Source organism: Pteropus medius, unplaced genomic scaffold (genome assembly GCF_902729225.1).
Source record: "Pteropus medius unplaced genomic scaffold, Ma_sr-lr_union100, whole genome shotgun sequence".
Lineage (NCBI taxonomy): Eukaryota > Metazoa > Chordata > Mammalia > Chiroptera > Pteropodidae > Pteropus > Pteropus medius.
Window position 1 is genome coordinate 6234877 of NW_024342470.1, and position 20643 is coordinate 6255519.

General features: G+C 38.3%; 1 pseudogene across 1 annotated transcript; it reads right to left on the reverse strand.

Moving 5' to 3' along the window:
- Positions 1-18262: 18262 nt before the first annotated feature.
- On the reverse strand, positions 18263-19602 carry LOC120603137 (elongation factor 1-gamma-like; annotated as a pseudogene). The gene has a single exon (XR_005652963.1). The product of XR_005652963.1 is annotated as an elongation factor 1-gamma-like (transcript).
- Positions 19603-20643: the final 1041 nt, after the last annotated feature.

The following is a 20643-nucleotide window of genomic DNA, read 5'->3' on the forward strand; positions in this document are numbered from 1 at the left end:
TTTGAAAGCTGTTGGAGAAAGTGTGGAATCACTCATGCTGAAAATTGGTCTGGCAGTACCGAGGAGTCTCCCCTGTACTGGAGGAGTTAGGACTGGTACAGGTGAAACCAGCCGATGGACCCCTGATGTAGCTCAGGAGATTTCAGAAACTTGGCCAACTGCACATGAAATTCTCTCACACCTCCAAGGAGGCTTCACTGCACATTTGCAAGATGAACGCGAAGGCCCTACAGAGGGTGGCTGAGGTAGAGCAGTGCCTGAGGTAGGTCTGGGGCCTTTAGATGCATAGGATCTGTGGAGATGTGCATGTTGTCACGGGGCTGGGGAGAGCACCCTTGCCCAACCCCTCCTCCCAGTGCACCCTGAGCCTTGAGCCCACAGCAACCCCTGCTGTGGCCCTGCCACTGCCTGGCAGAGGCACGGGCTGCACCTGCATCTGCCCCGGCATCCTCTCTGCGGAACATGAAGGACAGAGCAGCATGACGAAGACCAGCAAAGGTCACCACTTCCCCACACTGTCCTGACTCAGCATGCCTCTGAGATCTAGTGAGGGATGTTGAGCCGCTCTCCTGTCTGACTCTCCTGCCCCGGCTCTGAGAGACTCCTCACGGGTCTAACCCTCTGTGTGACAACCACAGGGCAGACCTAGTTCATGGTATCACCTGGCATGTCTTTTCTCTGCAGCCTGGACAACTCCAGAGCTGAGCAGTACGGTAATCTAAGTACCTGTGTGCTGGGCACATACACACAGGACTTGAATAAGCTTCGCACATTCTCTCAGACTGCAGTTGGGGCCGGAACACCTGGCAAGGAAGGGGTCATGGCCAGTGGCTCGGAAAGAGACCACGATCCTCGTGCTGGCATGACCGAGGATGCCACTAAACACGTGCCTCATCTTTCTAATTTCCTTTCTTGCTTTCTTCCTGTAACTTGCTGCATGTGGTCCTCTCCAGTTGCTGTGTGGGTTGCTATGAGCGGTTTTCTTTGGGGCAGTGGATGTCTGGAAGCTCAGATGGGAAGAAAGAGAGCAGGACCTACATGCTCAAAGAGAATCATCCAGGAAGAGATGAGAGAGGGAATGAGTAGCCCTGAGTGTGCCTGAGAATTTCACAGCAGAGCTTCACAGTGTTTCTGAATGTGCTTGCCATTGGGGAAAAAAGTTGTATTTCTAGAAAGCAGTGAGCTGTGGTGGTGGTTATTGCTCTGGTCTACATCCCAGGCTTCATGAATTCAGGGACCTGTCTGAGAAGTAGCCTTAGCCCCAGGCTAGCTAGACACAGGGCATGGTGGATGGTCCTTGTGACCAACCTCAAGTAGCAAGAACAGGTATGTGCTAAGCGGCACATAAGATCTTTGGTTCTTGATGACGCAAACTCTCACCCTCTTCCAGGTAAGATAGTAATTTTCATTTTCCTAAGAGGTGCTTGTTACCCATGAATGAGATGTCCCTTCCAGGTACATAAGAATGGTGTTAGATGTGGCACCATGATTCTTTCCAGTCTTATAAACTTTCATTGGTTTTTAGTTTATTTATACAGGAAAGATGGACTGTTATAGCTTTGTGTCCCATGGCCAGTCTCCAGAGCCACCTTTGGGTTTTCTGACACCGATGGGAATACCTATGGGAAGTGATAATGCTGTTTTCCCTATCGGTGTATGATTTTTCTGCTGTGATGATTGTGTTGATGTGAAAGACATAAGGTTAGTTAGCCCCTCTTAGAGCAATAAGTTTACCGTGATGGTCCCATGGGGTGGGCTTTCCTGCCCCCAGGCCCTCAACCTCTCACTGACAGATCCTCTCTTTTTCTCCATCCTAATAATCAGCATCACTGCCCAGAAGAGAGAATGCAAACTTTCCACCTGTGTGACCGGAAACCTGGCAGACACGCTGAGCCAACATGGGAGTGTATTGAAGCCCGACTTCAAGCTTACCGATGTAGGCCCTACTTCCTATGGCCGTCGCCGCAGGGACCTTGAGAAATGACCAGCTAAATGACTCCTATAAGAAGGTGACTGCCCTTGTACTGTTGTATGGGAGGATGGTTCACAGGGGTATAGTCCACAATCTAACCCTCCCTGGGCCCGTATTGTAAAAAAAGTCCACAGGGGAAGGTGCCCACTCAAGTGTCTGGAAAAGGACGGAGTCCCGATAGCTGACACCTTGACATTTTGGATTCATTTCTGTTTTTACAGTGTCTCCCTGTGACACTGCGGTCCTCTGCCAGAATATATAAATCCTCTTTATTTAAAACACTGGTCTCTGAAGTTATGATTGTGATTATTGTAGCATTTGAGTTTGAAATGTAGTGACACTACCCTTTGGACTATACATAGTGATGTTGTGTACATCTGAGTTCAGAGCATACACTTGAGGTCAAGAACTGTGTTTGCCCTCTGCTACTGATATGGCATGGACCAGATACTCTCTCTGAGCCTCAATTTCCCCATCCGTAAATCGAGGGCAATAATAGTACCTACCTGCTAGTATTAATGTAAAGAGTAAATGAGATAATAGATGTCAAGAGCCTCACAACTCATAAGTAACTAAATTTTAGCTGCTGTTTTTTCTCCTAGATCACCATGAAGCTGAACTCTACTTTTAATTTACAATAAAAGCAACTTAGAGAAAAGCATGGAAGATACATATGTATGCATACTGCTTAATATTGAAATAGTTTTTTCTTTAAAATAACTTAAAGCTAAATGAATAATAAAGCTATTACATTTACATAGTGTGCATCATTTTTTATTTTATTCCGTATTCGATTACTGCGACATAATGTCTTATTGGCTTATCTGGTGGCAAGTCTGGGTCCCCTCAGCCAACCTGTTGATGTTGGCAATTTTGCTAAACCTCAGGGAAACATGACATTTCTGCCTCCTGGGTGTCTGTGGACACATGGTAATGCTGTGCCTCAATGGAACCCTTTCTTTAAAGAAATCTCATCATTTGTGAACTGTCTCAAGATAAAAAGTTTAAGCTGATACAACTAAAAAGGAATCCCGCTGCTATTTCTGCTGTTTTTCCCAAGAGAGCCTCAGGGACCTGTGAACACTTTGTTGACCAGGCTGACTCAGATGAGGCAAAGGCAACATGCTGGAGATGGGTCCTCAGTATCCTGTACCCTCAGATTCTAGGAAATATCCCTTATTACAATCAGGCCCTGTGCATCTCAAAGAGACAATTCACATGTATTTTCAGAGTGCCCGGGCCCCCAGCTCCAGCTCCAGAGGTTATCTGTTCACTTCTCCTGAACTCAGATTGGCCCTTACCCATCCCTGCCTTTCCTCGCCCAAAACACCCTCCATACACTCGTAGCCTGCAAAACCTCTAAGAAACAATGGCTTAGATATGAAATGGGGTCACAGACTGGCAGACCTATAAGGGTAAGCAGATGCCATCCAACACAACTTTTTTATTCTTCGACACGGAGAGAAGAAATGTACATTGCTCAAAGTCCTGTAGTATAACGAAAACATTCATACATTTAACAAATACTGAGTGCCTGCTATGTTCATGACACTATATGAGGCACCAGAAATAAAGCAATGAACAAAACAGACAAAACTCTGTGCATTTGTGGAGTTATATTCTAACTGGGGGTGACTGTAGTGATCCACGCTGTGGAATCAGATGCTTGGTATTGGAAGAAATCTGAGGTGTCGTCGGCTATAACGTCTTATGCAAGGTAGGAATTTCCCAGCATCAACATCCCTGGCATCTGCTGGCACTGCCAGTGACAAGCCGCTGACTGTAACTCCAGGGGTTCCTGGGCAGTCAGTTTCAGTGTTAGTGAATTAATTGGGATTGTTTGATTAGAAAGATCAGCCCCTTCCATCATTGACTGTAATTATTTCCTCAGGAGTACATAGAATTATGACCCCTGCTCTCATTCAGTCTGGACTCCACACTGCAGCCCAACGTTTGCCTACAAGGTCGAACAGACCACGTCTCCCTTACGCACAAAGTACTGCATTGACCCATCGCCTCACACAGTAAATACCTGGAGCACTGCAATGGCTCACAAGGTCCGAGCTGATCTTCCCTTCCTCTCTTCTCACCACCTGCCCCATGACCTGCCTGGCCTCCTCTACTCCCCCACACAGTGGCCTTATTACTATTCCTCATCCCCCATCCCCAAGCATCAACCCCTTCAAGTGCTTGCGCATGCTGGTTTCGTACCTCTGTGCAGAATGCTCCTACCCATGGCCCCATTTTCCCTAGATCTTTACTCAAATGTCACCTACCCTGGACATCTTTCTGAAAGTGTATCCCACCCTGCCAACACATCCTAAACCATTTCTTCTTGCTTTATTTTTTTCTCTTTGCCACTTTTTACCTTCTGTCATAGTGTGTGTGTGTGTGTGTGTGTGTATGAATTTTATCCCTTTACTTAGTATAAAGTTTGTACCCCATCTTATAAACAATGTAAGTTCCACATGGACAGGGAGGGATGTGGCTATTTCATTAACTGCAGAATCCCCTACAGACAGAACAGTATGCCTGGTACGAGGTAGCACTCAATAAATATTTATCTGATGAATGAAGTCCTTTTCTCTTTTACGTTTGTGGTCAACTCTCAGATTCCCTCTTGGCCTAATTTTCTTCAGGTGGAGTTGCCCAAGGACCTTCATCTCCGGGAGTTATATCACCTGGATAGTGAATCACTCAAATGCCTGAAGACTTCTGGGATGGCTGCCAGTTATCAGTGACTCTGTTTCCTCCCTCGAGGCCTCCACAAGGACTATAGCTTCAGTTTGACCACTCTTCTCACCCCACATTTCTCCTCCTCTGGATCAACATCACCAGCTTTTCTTCTTCTCCTGCAGTAAACAAAACAGCCTGGCAGGGTGCTCTCTAGGAGTGATATCTATGACCACGTGGGTGAATTCACATCAGGAGGGGAAATAACAGGAAGACTAGTTTGGTCTGGAGTATTATATATGCTTACACATGCTTTAGCTACATGACATCCCTGCCCCTTTGTTTTGGGGATTGGCCAAGTGATGTGACTTGGATTTGTAGACATGGCACAAGCTGAGGCTTGAAAGGGATATTATGTGGTTGAGTTTGTGTGCTTGAGCTTCAGCCATCACCCTGGAAAGAACATGCCTCCGGTGTCCTTTGCCCTTTTCGCTGGGTTCCAAAATGAGACCTGTGGACCTAAACCTGATCTGCAGCCTGGATCCTCATGCAGCCATCACCAGCTGAGATCATCCTTATCCCTATCACATACCCATGAGCCAGAAAAATAAATATATGTGTTTGAGATTTTGACGTTCTTTTCATGTAACATTGTTGTGGCAATAGCTAAATGGTATGTATGATTTGGGAATGTTATAGAGTCGCTGTGTCTCCCCAAAATCCATATACTGAAGCCTTAACCCCCGATGTGACTATGTTGGGATATAGGACTTTTAGGGAGGTAACTAAGGTTAGATGAGGTTGTAAAGGGAGGGGCCGTAATATGATAGGTCTGGTGTCCCTACAATAAAAAGGAAGAGATCTCAGAGATCTCTTTCTCTCTCCATGCAAGCACAAAGCCTTTTATAGGACAGGAAAAGTCTTTACTACACACTTACACTATGGGACTTTGATCTTGTGTTTCCAACATCCAGAACTGAGAGCAAATAAATTTCTGTTGCTTAAGCCAGCCAGCCTGTGGTACTCTGTTATAGTTCCAGCGCAGACTAGTACAGGGGGCATTAGTTGATGAAGTTGTTCTTGCTATATACCTGTTTTCTTCTCTTATTCAGATGTTGGGCTCTAAATTAATTTGATCAATGGGCAATTTATCAAATTTACTCGTTTCTTTTTATGAATTCTTTTATATTTTGTCTCCTTAAGATCATCTTCAGGAATGTTCATTTTGTTTCAGTTCCAGTCTCCTGCTGCTGAATTAGATAATATACCTTAGATATATTTATTTTTTTATTTCTATAATGCATACATACAATATATTACACAACAATGAATACAAATGTGTGTAACAATGTGTATAAATCTTACACATAATGTTGAGTTAAAATAAAACAAGTTGCAGAGTATATACACCGATGACACAACTTGCATTAAGTTTAAAACATGAATAACGTTACCTACTGTTATTTAGGGATACATACATATGTAGTAAAAGTATACAGTCACATCTAAGGTGAATAAGCAGTACATTCAAAAAGGTGATTAACTTTGAGGGGTGGGAAGGAGATCTCGTGAAGAGAGGTATGTATGCAGGATCTTCCAAGGTTTTGTTTAATGAGAAGTTGGGCTCGAAATTAATTTGCTCAATGGCCAATTTATCAAATTTACTTTTCTTTTTTTTACAAATTCATTTTCATTTTGTCTCCTTAAGATCATCTTCAGGAATATTCATTTTGCTTCAGTTCCAGTCTCTGCGGAAACTGGAATAAAATATCTTAGATAAATTAATCACAGTTTATTTCTATAACTGATATACAATATACTACACAATGGTGAATATAAATATAGGTTAGGTATCAAGCTGTATAAATCTCACGTATAATGTTGAATATTAAACAAAGCAAGCCGCAGAGTATATATACCAGATTATACCATTTATATTAAATTTAAAACATACATAACATTACTGCATATATTATAGAGATAAATATATATAAATACATAGTAAAACTATTCAATCATGTGTAGAAATTATAAAGATCACATTTAAAAAAGTGATTAACTTTGAGGTGGTGGGAAGGAGATCCCATGAAGAGGGGTATATAGGCATCATCTACCAAGGTTTTGAATCTTTTTTTAAAGAGCTTATTTTCTTTCTTTCTTTTTAAAAATTATTTAATTAGTTTCAAGTATACAGTACATTGGTTAGACATCTATATAGTTCGTCCAACGCTCCCCCCAATTGCTCCGTTCCTCCCCTGACCTTCCACCTAGGCAAGGTATTAATGCTAACTGCATTCCCTGTGCCATGCTCCCCATCCCCGTGACCATCCATCAGCTACTATTTGAGCTTCTTTTACCCTTCACCCCATTCTTCCAGCCCCCAACCTCACCTCCCCCATGTCCGTCACCAAATTGTCCACTATATTTGTGAGTCTGTTTTTGATTAGTCTGTTCTTTTTATTCCTTAGATTCCGCATATAAGTGAAATCATGCAGTGTTTATCTTTCTCTGTCTGACTTAAATACCTTCTAGGTCATTCAAAGCAATATCTTTTTCCATCCCCTTCCTTTTCGTATGTAGGGCTCTTGTTTTCTTATCTTTTCGGCCACTCGATCTTTTGGTTGGGCCACTTAATTCTTTTCCATCTATGGTACTTACTGATAGCAATGTAGTTGTTACTATTTTTTATTTCTGGTGTTGTTGTTGTTGTTGTTGTTGTTTTGTCCCTTGATTTCTTTATTTTATTTTTCTTTCTTTATTTTTTAAATTAAGTTTATTGGGGTGACATTGGTTAATATAGTTATATAATTTTCAGGTGTACATTATAATTTGACATCTATATATTCTATTGTGTGATCACCACCCAAAGTCCAGTTTTCTTCAGCTACCATATATTTGATCCCCTTTATCCACTTCACTCTCCCCCAAACCCCCTATAGTTGACTCCCTTTATCCTGTCTACCTCTCCCTTCCTTCCCCACCCCCTACCTCTGGTAACCACTAGTCCATTGTCCATGTCCATGAGTCTCTGTCCTGTTCATTTGTTGCTTTTATATCCCCCATATCAGTGATATCATGTGATTTTCAATCTTTTCTATCTGGCTCATTTAGCTCAGCATGATTATCTCGGGGTCCATCCATGTTGTTGCAAATGGCAGTATTTCATCTCTTCTTATGGCTGAGTAATCTTCCATTGTGTATATGTACCACAGCTTCTTTAGCCGATCGTCTATCGTAGGACATTTTGGTTGCTTCCATGTCCTGGCCACTGTGAATAATGCTGCTATGAACATCGTTGTGCAAATCTCCTTTTGGATATGAGTTTTCAAGTCTTTGGGGTAAATATCCAGTATAGGGATTGTTGGATCATATGGTAGATCACTTCTTAGTTTTTGGAGGAACCTCCATACTATTTTCCATAGTGGCCGTAGCAATTTGCAGTCCCACCAGCAGTGTATGAGGGTTCCTATTCTCCACATCTTGCCAACATTTGTGATTACTTGTCCTATCGATAATGGCTATTTTAACAGATGTGAGATGGTATCTCATGGTTTTGATTTGCATTTCCCTTATAGCTAGCGATATTGAGTTTCTTTTTATGTATTTGTTGGCCATACGTATGTCTTCCAGGGAGAAGTGTCTGTTCAGGTCCTCTGCCATTTTTTGATTGGATCGGTTTTTTTTGTTGTTGTTATTGAGTCGTGTGAGTTCCTTGTATATTTTGGATATGAGGCCCTTATCGGAGGCGTTGCTTGCAAATATATTTTCCCCTTTGGATGGTTGTCTCTTTACCTTGTTGATAGTTTCTTTTGCTGAGCAGAAGCTTTTTAGTTTGATGTAGTCCTATTCATTTATTTTTGCTTTTAATTCCCTTGCCTTTGAGGTCAAATTCATAAAATCCTCTTTAAGTCCAAGGTCCATTCATTTAGTTCCTATGTTTTCTCCTATGCATTTATTGTTCTCAGCCTTATATTCAGGTCCTTAATCCATTTTGAGTCAATTTTGGTGTGCGGTGATAAACAACAGTTTAGTTCCATTCTTTTGCAGGCGGCTTTCCAATTTTCCCAGCACCATTTATTGAAGAGGCTTTCCTTTCTCCACTGTATGTTTTTGGCTTTTTTGTCGAAAATTATTTGCCCATATAAGTATGGATTTACTTCTGGACTCTCGATTCTGTTCCACCGGTCCATGTGTCTGTTTTGCTGCCAAAACCATGCCGTTTTGATTACTGTCGCTTTGTAGTATAATTTGGAGTTGGGCAGAGTGATGTCTCCATCCTCGTCCTTTTTTCTCAGGATAGCTTTAGCAATTCGGGGTCTTTTGTGCTTCCATACAAATCTGATGATTTTTTTTGTTCTATTTCTTTAAAACATGCCAATGGGATTTGGATGGGGATTGCATTAAATCTGTATAATGCTTTAGGTAATATGGTCATTTTAACTCTGTTGATTCTTCCAATCCAAGAACATGGAATATCTTTCCATTTCTTTGTATCTTCTTCGATTTCCTTTAATAGGGTCTTGTAGTTTTCATTATACAGGTCCTTCACGTGTTTCGTTAAATTTATTCCTGGGTATTTTATTCTTTTTGTTGCAATTGCAAAAGGAATTATTTTTTCCACTTTTTTTTCTGACACTTCATTATTAGAGTATAGGAACGCTATGGATTTTTGAACGTTGATTTGTATCCAGAGACTTTACTGTATGTGCTTATTGTTTCTAGTAGTGTTCTTGTGGAGTCTTTAGGGTTTTCTATGTAGAGAATCATGTCATCTGCAAATAATGACAGTTTGACTTCTTTGTTTCCTGTTTGGATGTCTTTTATATCTTTCTCTTGTCTGATTGCACTTGCTAGGATCTCCAATGTTATATATCCTTGCCTTGTTCCTGATCTTAAAGGAAAGGTTTTTAGGTTTTCACCATTAAATATAATGTTGGCTGAGGGTTTGTCATAGATGGCCTATATTATGTTAAGGTATTTTTCTTCCTACCAATTTTGTTAAGTGTTTTGATCATAAATGGATGCTGTACCTTGTAGAAGGCTTTTTCTGCACCTATCGATATGATCATATGATTCTTATTTTTTAATTTGTTTATATGGTGTATCACATTGATCGATTTGCGTATGTCGAACCATCCCTGTGCCCCTGGGATGAAGCCCACTGGATTGTGGTGTATAATATTTTTATTTTCATTCATTTATTGTTTATTTATTTAAATTTTTAAGCAAGACAACCCTTGGTTGACCTCACAGATTGCAAGGACCTTGTCAGCTTACAATCCCTTATTTTTCACTTATTTTTTATGCCTACAGCACCTGGTCTTCGGTGTATACTCTTTTTAATAAGTTCCTGTATTCAGTTCACTAGTATCTTATTTAGGATTTTTGCATATATGTTCATGAGAGATATTGGTCTGTAGTTTTCTTGTTTTGTGTTATCTTTACCAGGTTTTGCTATCAGAGTAATATTGGCCTCATAAAATGAGTTGGGGAGTACTGCCTCTTCTTTGAATTTTTGGAAGAGTTTGAGGAGAATAGGTATTAGATCTTCTTTGAATGTTTGGTGGAATTCACTGGTGAAGCCATCTGGTCCTGGACTTTTACTTTTTGGTAGGTTTTTGATGATTGTTTCAATTTCCATGCTGCCGATCAGTCCATTTAGATTTTCCAGATCTTCTTGATTCAGTCTAAGAAGGTTGTATTTTTCTAAGTACTGGTCCATTTCTTCTAGGTTATTAAATTTGTTATTATATACTTTTTCATAGTATTCTTGTATGGTCCTTTGTATTTCTGCGATGTCAGTCGTAATTTCCCCCTCTTTCATCCCTGATTTTGTTTATTTGTGTCCTTTCTCTTTTTTCTTTAGTGAGTCTAGCCAGGGTTTTGTCAACTTTATTAACCCTCTCAAAGAACCAGCTCCTTGTTGCATTTATTTTTTCTATTGTTTTTTTGTTTTCAATTTTATTTATTTCTGCTCTAATTTTGATGATTTTTTTCCCTTCTGCTGACTTTACGCCTCATTTGTTCTTCCTTTTCTAGTTTTTTAAGATAAAGCGTTAGGTTCTTCATTTGGGCGCGTTCCTATTTTTGGAGATAGGCCTGTGATGATATGAACTTTCCTCTTATGACCGCGTTTGCCGTGTCCCAAAAATTTTGATACGTTGTACTATCATTATCATTTGTTTCTATGTATCTCTTGATCTCTCTTTTTATTTCTCCCCTGACCCAGTTATTCTTCAGTAGCATGTTGTTTAATCTCCGTGTATTTGTGGTTCTTCCTGATTTCTTTTTGCAGTCGATCTCTAGTTCAAAGCATTATGATCAGAGAATATGGTTGGTATGTTTTCAACCCTCTTATATTTGCTGAGGCTATTTCTGTGTCACAGTATGTGGTCGATTCTTGAGAATGTTCCATGTGCACTAGAGAAGAATGTATAAGCAGCTGTTTTGGGATGGAAGGCTCTGTATATGTCAATTATGTCCAGTTGGTCTAATGTGTCATTAAAGGATGTTATTTCCTTATTGATTTTCTGTTTGGATAACCTGTCCATATCCGACAGTGGGGTATTTAGGTCTCCTACTACGCTAGTGTTTGGGTCTGTTTCTCCCTTTAGTTCTGTTAGTAATTGCTTTACATATTTTGGGGCTCCCTGATTGGGAGCATAGATATTAATAAGTGTCATGTCTTCTTGGTGCATGATTCCCTTTATCATTATGAAGTGTCCCTCAGCATCTTTCTTTACCTATTTTATTTTGAAGTCTATTTCATCCAGTATTAGCACCGCTACTCCCGCTTTTCTCTGAACGCCATTTGCTTGAAATATCATTTTCCACTCTTTCACTTTGAGTCTATATTTGTCTTTGGAGCTGAGATGTGTCTCCTGGAGGCAGCATATGGTTGGGCTTTGTTTTTTGATCTATTCTGCAACTCTGTGCCTTGTGATTGGTAAGTTCAGTCCATTTACATTTCGGGTGATTATTGAAATGTGAGGTCTTCTTATAGCCATTTTATCTTTTGCTTTCTGGTAGCTCGGTGTTTCCATTGCTTCCTTGTCCTTGTGTTTCTGTTTTCTTTATTTTGGTTGGCTTTTGTGGGTTTTGCTTCTGGTACTTCTTGTTTTATGTTTTATACTTCAGTTCTGAATCTTTGGTTAGTTACCATTTGGAGTGGTTACCATTACGAATATGAAAAGGATAGTGTTTTATATATATATATATATATATATATATATATATATATATATATATATATATATATATATATACAGTCGTCCATTTTCTTCTGCGTGTGCCTTATCTCCTTTCCCCTTTGTGAATTTGGATCTTTGAATCCTCCCGTTTTCAGTCTTCGTTATCTCAATTTGTTCCTATGTGTGCTGAACGTTCATTACTATCTTGCTGTAGCAGTCCTCTTATTATTTAAGCTTATAATGCCCTGTTCTTAGTAAAGGTTGCACTCCTCTGCTTCTATTTGCCTGACAGTCACTTTACTCCTAAGTACGTATTTTTTTGTTCTGTTATTTTGTTTTAGGTGAGCTGACCCCTTTCAGTATTTCCCGTAGTGCAGGCCTCATAGTGGAGAATTCCCTCAATTTTTGTATGTCTGGAAAGGTCTTCATTTCTCCTTCATATCTGAAGGAGAGCTTAGCTGGATACATCATTCTAACTAAGCTGGTAGTTTCTTTCACTTAATAGTTTAAATATTTGATTCCATTCCTTTCTGGCTTGTGAGGTCTGCTCTGAGAAGTCCAATGATAATCTAATGGATTTTCCTTCATAAGTTACCGTCTTCTTTTCCCTGGCTGCCCTGAGAATTTCGTCCTTGTTGTTGATTTTTGATAACTTTAATACGATGTGTCTTGGTGAAGGCCTTTTTGAATTGAGATAATTGGGTGTTCTGTTGACTTCTTGAATAAGCTCCAGCTCATTCCTTAGATTTGGGACGTTCTCATCAACTATTTATCTGAAAATGCTTCTAGTCCCTGATCTTTTTCCTCACCTTTGATAATGCCTATTATTCTTATATTTCCTCTCCTTATAGTATCAGCTAGTTCTTGTATTTCTCTTTCTTTATTTTTCATTCTTCGTTTTCTCTCTTCTTCCTTCTGATTTATTTCTAGATTTCTGTCTTCGATATCACTGATCCTCTCCTCCATTTGGTTGACTCTATTTCCCAAGCTTGCTATATCATTTTTCTTTTAGTGTGTTCTTTATCTCTAGAAGTTCTATTTGGTTCTTTTTAGGGTTTCTATCACCTGGCTTAAAAAAACTCATTCTGCTGATCTAGTTGTTTTTTCAATTCCTGTGGTAGATCTTATTCGCAGATCACTCGCTCAGATGTGCTCATGTGCAGATTGAGTGTTATTTGTTGACTTTTAGATGTTGAGCTTATTGTTATTTCAAGAGGAGAGATCTGTGGACATCTCTCTTTATGCCATGCTTCTGATGTCACCCTGTATGTTTTGAATTTGAATTTTGTATATTTTTAATTTTGTATGTTTCAATTTGTACCAGGTTAACCCGATTATAACATTAGAATGTTAAATGCAATTTTCATGATAACCACAAAGAAAATAGTTATAAACTGTACACAAAAGTAAGTGAGATGATAAATGAAACATTGGCTACATTTAAGTAGGCAAGAAACAACTCATACCACCTTCCTAGATCTACAGATGAGCCAAGCTCTCCAGGAAGTCTCTAGACTACCCCTCTTTATGGAAACAATTAATTTTATCATTGTCATGGCTGGCCTGAGTAGGAAAGATGATGCCCAGATTTATAATGCTTGGCTCAGGGCCCTAACAGAGACAAGGGCAAGATATCTGTTACCTCTACTCATCAGTTATAGGGAGCAGCTGCTACAGGAATATCCAGAAAAGTCTCAACATGTGCAGAAAGAGCTGAGAATACAAGTAATTGAAGAGACTTCTCTCCTATCCTAGATACATTATTAAAGATGAATAAATAATTGTCTAGCAATGAAATGGCTCATAAAAACCAAGTTCAGTCAGGGACTTCATAGTAAAGAAAATACAATTTTCTTCAAAACCACCCAAATTCACACCCAGTCCTTGATTCCAGGGTATGTCTTAGTCACAGCCAATTCTCTCTGGAGAGTCTTCCAAAGAATGAATCTCTTGAGAATCAAGTGAAGCAGGAGAGAAGAGAAAGTGAATTCTGCTCACAGTTGGAGGAATTTTCTAAGAGGGTGATCCAAAAATAGAATGAGCTACCTCGGGAAAAATTTTCAAAAATATGCTAAAAGGCACTTCGGGGGTATTATAGAGGAGAGTCAAGCATTAGGGTTGGTCTGTACAGCCTTAACAATTTCTTCCTACCATGAGAATCTTAGAGGCAGAAAGAATGATATGAATGAGTAAGCTATAGGGTGGAGAGCATTAAAAACATACAGAGAGAAAGATGCTACTGGTAAAAAGCACTCAATTATGAAGAACGGCAGGACTTAATTTTGATTGAAATGGAAGAGCATATGCTGTTGCACCTAATCTGATTAGAGTTTGGGGACCAAGGTAAAGGGATCTGACAGTGCATCCTGTCTGGGAACTGTGGCTTCCAACTTGACTTCAAGTCTGCACATCAAGCCAACTTCACTGAATATGCTTTTCAGATTTAGGGATTGAACTGGAGTTATCATAGTTTGGATGGATGTTAGTTATCTATAATTTTACAAATAATCTAAAAACTTAGTGGCTCGAAAGTACAAATATTTGTTATCTCACACAGATTCTGAGTATAAGCTATCTGGGAGAGGCTCAGCTGAGTGGTAAAGGCTCTGGTTCTCTCTTGAGGTTACATTCCAGGCCTCAACTAGGTTTACAGTCATCTCTAGGCTCACCTAGGGCTAGATATTCCAGTTTTAAGCTCACTCATTTTGTTATTGACAAGCCTCCCTTCTTCATTGGCTGCTGGCCAGAGACCTCCATTTTTTGACACATGGACCCCTTGATAGCCTGCTTAAGTGGCTTCATGATATGACATCTGTCTTCTCACAGAGGAAGTGGTCCCAGAAGTAGAGAAATGTAAATGAGTGAGAGAAACGTGCCCCAAAAGGAAGCAGAACTATTTCCAGATATATCCTACAACTCAATGATAAGAAGCTGCCCAATAAAAAGTGGAAAACATATTTGAGCAGAAATCACATAAAAGAAAAAAAATGGCCAATAAACACATGAGAAATACTCAATTATCACTAGTAATTAGAGAAATAAAAATTAAAACCCACATGAGATACTGTTACAGAGTCACAAGAATGGCTAAAATTTAGAAGGCTAAAAATACTAGGCATTGGGTTGAATGATGAATGATGACAATATACTTCTGTGTAAAATAGCAGAGCCATGTAAAAAATAGTTTAGTTATGTACACATTTACCATACCACTTATAGCTAGTTTTATAAGAATAATGACTTACATTACACAGAAAGACTCATACATGAATGTTCATAACAGTCTCATTCATAATAGCCAAGTCTGAAAATGGTCCATGTAGATGTGTCCATTCAACAGATTGTGGTGTACAATGGAATACTGTTTAACTCTCCCTCTTTCCAGATAATTATATGCTGATACATGCAACAATATAAATAAATCTCACTGTCAATATGCCAAGCAAAAGATCCTAGAGACATGATAATACATACCATCTATTTACTTATCTATGAGAAAATGAATCCACAATGATGGAAATCAGGTCACTGATTGTGTGGGGTAGGGCTTTGGGTGATACCGACTTCAGAGTGGCACAAGGCACATTCTGGGATGAAGGATATATTCCATACCTTTTCTTATGGTGATGGTTACATGGGTTATATGGTATGCATTTGGTAAAACTCATGGAAATATAACATAATGTATATAATTTTCTATTATGTAATTTATACCTTATGAAAATTGATTTAAAAATTTTTTTAAGTTCAAAATATATAAACTAACTTTTTTAGAAATGTGAGGAATAATTTACAGAAACAAAATAATACTTGGAAACTTTATGCCCTCTATGCAGGCAAAAATACTATATATGAATACCATAATCACTTTAATTACTTATATACATAGATTTATAGGTAGATAGATACAGGCATACAATTTATACCTCAGGGAAATTGTTTTTTTAAATATATCTTTTAATCATTTATGGGAAGGATAACTCTAATAGAAAATCTCAACAAATTTCCCAAGTAGAAATTTATAGAGATCACTTTATCAAACTTCAATGCAAAAACCCAGAACTGAGTAACTGAAGTTTAATTATAAAAGCTATTTTAAATTTAAAAATACTCTTTTGTATAACTTTTGAGTCAAAGTGGAAATCAAAACAAGAATTATAGACTATTTTTAAAATAAGATCTTTACATCTCATGTTATGTGGTTAAAGATGAACTCAAAGACACAAAGTTACAAATATATACTATATAACATTTCAGATAGTAGTAAATTCTATGAATAAAAATAAAGTTAAACAGGGTGGATAGAGAGTAATCAGAGAAGAGAAATCAAGAAGAAGAAGAAGAAGAAGAAGAAGAAGAAGAAGAAGAAGAAGAAGAAGAAGAAGAAGAAGAAAGAAGAAGAAGAAGAAGAAGAAGAAGAAGAAGAAGAAGAAGAAGAAGAAGAAGAAGAAAGACCCTGAGGAAACTGGGAGTGGAACAAGCAATGGGATAATTGGCAGAAGGAAGATCATGGAATGTTATGGGGTCAGATCATGTAGTACCTCTTAGGCTAGCATAAGAACTTTAACTTTTATGCTAAGTGAATGGAGAGCCTGTGGAAGGTTTTGAGCCGAGGAGAGACACAATATAACTTGTCTTTTAAAAGGAACACTCTAGAATTGTCTATATAGCAAAAAGGGTAGAAATGGAGATTATTGGGAGGTGGTTGTAATAGTCCAGGTAAAACATGATGAAGACTTGGACCCGGATGTTATCAGTGGAGATAGGAGAGAAGTGGTTAAATACAAGTAATCAAGAAAAAGAGAATATAAGCAATTTGATTTAATAATTCAACTCAGAAATCTAGAAACAGACCAGCTAAGCAAACTATTCAAAAATCATATGGGTAACGGGAATTATGTCAGCAGAAAAAGAAATTAGTGAATTACAAACTAGAAAGATAGTATAATTGAAAAATAAATATTAAAGTTCATTCTTTGAAAAGTTCAATAAAAAGGAAAATTTTGGTAAAGTGAGTAATGAAAAGGAAACAGGAAAATACAGATACATTACATCCAGAATGAAAAAAAAGAAATAATCTCAAATACAAATATTTTAAATTATAATGAAAAACTATAATCTGGCAATGCACACAAAAATATTAAGTTAACAAGTTACATAAAAATATTTGTAAATCATTAAGAGATATTAGAATTAATAAGTAAATTCAACAAATTTATAATAAATTTAGTGATTCAAAACTATTAGAATAAATGAATTCGGTAAAGCTACAGGATAGAAAATTAATATACCTACCACATTTCTATACACTAATAACAAATGATCAGAAGGAGAAATTAAGAAAACAATCCCATTTACAAAGACAGCAAAATGAATATAATAGCTAGGAATAAATTTAACCAAAGAGGTACAAGATTTGTACTTGGAAAACTATAAGACACTGAAGAAAGAAATTAAATAGGACAAAATAAATGGGAGGATAAAACAAGCTCATGGGTTGGAAGGATTAACATCATTAAAATAGCCATACAGCCCAAAGCAATCTATGGATTCAATGCATCTCTATTAAAATACCAATGGCATTCTTCTCAGAACTAGAATAAATAATCCTAAAATTTATATGGAACTGCAAAAGACCCCAAATAGCCAAAGCAATCTCGAGAAAGAAGAACAAAGTTGGAGGTATCATGCACACTGATTTTAAACTATATTACAAAGCTATAATAATTAAAACAGTATGATACTGGCACAAACATAGACACATAGATCAATGGAATAGAATAGAAAGCCCAGAAACAAACCCTCACTTACATTGTCAATTAATCTACAACAAAGGAGGCAAGAGTATACACTGGAGAATAGACAGTCTGTTCAATAAGTGGTGCTGGGAAAACTGGACAGATATATGCAACGATAGAAAAAAAGAAACTGAACTACTCTTACACCATATACAAAAATAAACTCAAAATGGATTAAAGACTTAAATGTAAACCTGAAGCCATAAAACTCCTAGAAGAAAACATAGATAGTAAACTCTTTGATATCAGTCTTAATAATATCTTTTCGGATATATATCCTTGAGCAAAAGAAACAAAAGCAAAAATAAACTAATAGAGCTACATCAAACTAAAAAGCTTTTGCATAGTGAAGGAAACCATCAACAAAACAAAAAGACAACCTGCTGAATAGGAGAAGAAATTTAAAATGATATATTGGATAAGGAGTTAATATCCAAAATTTATAAAGAACTCATACAACTCAATATCAAAGAACAAATAATTTAATACCCATTAATGATTTTTCAAAAAACTTCTTAGTATGAAATTAGAAGAAAGATACTTTTTTTTTTTCCAACATTCATTTTCCTTTAATGACCCCTATCTCCCTAAGGGATGAGTGCAAACAGCTAGGCAATGGCAAGAGATGTTCACTTGAAGATCCTGCCCTGATTGAAGGCTTTGCTCACATTCTGGAAGGCCCTCTCCCAGCAAAAGTACTCTCGAACCAGCATCTGGATCTCCTTACTGCCAGATCCATTTTCCTTCATATATATGACTTGTAGTTTACCTGCCAATCTGGACTCAGTAGAAAGAGAAGTTCCTGGTCTTGGAGACCCAGACTCCAGAAATGGAGCTTCAATGGTTAGTTCCAAAGAGGATAACACTGGCAAAGGCATTCTTCCTCAGCTTGTCCAATCGCTGGAACATTCCAGTGATGAGGTTGCAACTCATGAAGGCCTGAGCAAGCTCGTCAGAGTACCACAGGGACCAGCCATTCTTGTCAAAGTGTTTCCCAAAAGACAACAGTGCCAGAGAGAGGATATTCTCATCGGAATACTTGCGCTTAAACTCATCCAGCACAAAGGTACTCTTGGGCAAGTGAGCAAAAAGTGTTACTTGGCCTTTGGCTCAGCAGCCAGCACCTGTTCACATTAGTCCATCTCCTCATCAGGAGCAGGAGCAGGAGTAGCTGCCTTTTTCTCCTCTTTCTGTTCAGCCTGGAGTTTCTGCTTCTCCTCCTAAGAACCTTTCTCCTTTTGTGAGTGTCTTTTTTAGGCTGGCTCTCTGTAAACTTTTTTAGCATCAAACTGGGCCATCTTCTCATGGAGTTTCACCTCCTTCAAGACAGCCTGGAACTGGAGCTGGTTAATGCAAGTGGAGAACCAGTGGTTGGTATTGTGGAAAGTCTGGTAGAAAGAAGGTTCCAGGACCTGTTTATAGAGCCACAACAGGGTGCAGACAACTATAATGTTAGCCAGTTTCACATGTTCGCCCAATAAAAAAGTCCTTGTCTTCAAGTGAGCATCTAGCAGCCCCAGAATTCACCTCACCTCCTCCTTTACATTCTCTGTGGCTTGCTTGTTGTGGTACATGATGCCCAAGGTGGAGAACACCCAGGTACTGGCTGGGGCCACTATGTAGCTATCAGCAAAGCTCACCCACTGAACCACCTGGGCTGCTGCCTCTGGAATAGTTCCCCAAAGCTCCTCATTGCTCACATAGTAGGTAATGGCATTGCTCTCAAACGCACAGAATCTGTTGTCATCTTCAAATGCTGGAACCTTACCAGCAGGGAATTTACAGAGAAATTCAGGAGTGCGGTTGGTTTGGCCATAGTGGAAGTGGGGTGGTATGGAGAGCACGTGGGCCTGAGCCCTGCTGAACTGAGTGGCAAGGAAGACCTTGATGGCCCTCCAGTTTTCAGGGTATGTGTACAAGGTCCCAGCCACCGTGGTGATTCCATAGAGAAAAAGGTGAAAGATACTTTCTAAGATGATAGAGATGCTCCATCAGAAATCAATAGCCTTCATCATCAACGATACCTATTATCACCATTTTTATCTCAACATTGTCAAAAAGTTCTCCATGATACAAAAAGAACAAAATGAAATAAGATTCACTATTATTTATTGATGATACAATTGTCTACCTGGAGAACCCAATGTCACTTAAAATCCAAACAGGATTTTTTTTAAACCGACAATTATTCTAACATTCTTCTGGAGGAAAAAAAATGTGTGAAAGTTGCCAAGAGCTTTTTGAAAAAACAAAAGTATGAGATATCTTTTTTCTATTAGTGATTAAACTGTATTATTGGTGCACAGACATATCCATAGAAAAGAAATGGCAGATCAGCATATCATAAGGGTGGTGTTTCAAATTAACTTGGAATATATTAGTAATAAATGTATTGGGGAAAGTAGACATGATCTGATCATTAATAAAATCTCTCACCTCTTTGTGGGTATAAACACTGTGTTTTCTGAATTCTATCATACTGTCAAGGGTATTTGCAGAGTCAACTTTGAACCATGAATTTTGGAGGGTATATTAATTCTATAACAAGAATTGATGACATACATATTTCTCCCTACATTGTTGTCGGTTTTGTTTACATAATTTGAGATCATGTTTTTGGGTGCATTTATATCTTCTTGCCATTTTGTTCCTTTTCCCATTATATGACACCTAACCTTTTCCAATTAGGTTTTTTTTTAAAATTCTATTTTGACCATATATTATGACAACACCCCAACTTATTTCTTCGATTTTGTCTTATATATCTTTTACTATCCATTTATTTTAATCAATTCTGAATCCTTTTGTTCTAAAGTTTTCCCTTGTAGAAAAAACTTTGCTGTATTCTTTTTCAAAAATGCAACTAGATAGTCTTTTTATTGATGACTTTAATTTACAATTGTTTTAAAGCTATACAGGTATCTACTACTGCCATCTTGTCTCAAATTGTGAATTCACTGTACGTTTTGGGATTCTTTTTCCTACTTTCCTTTAAACAGAACAAATTCTC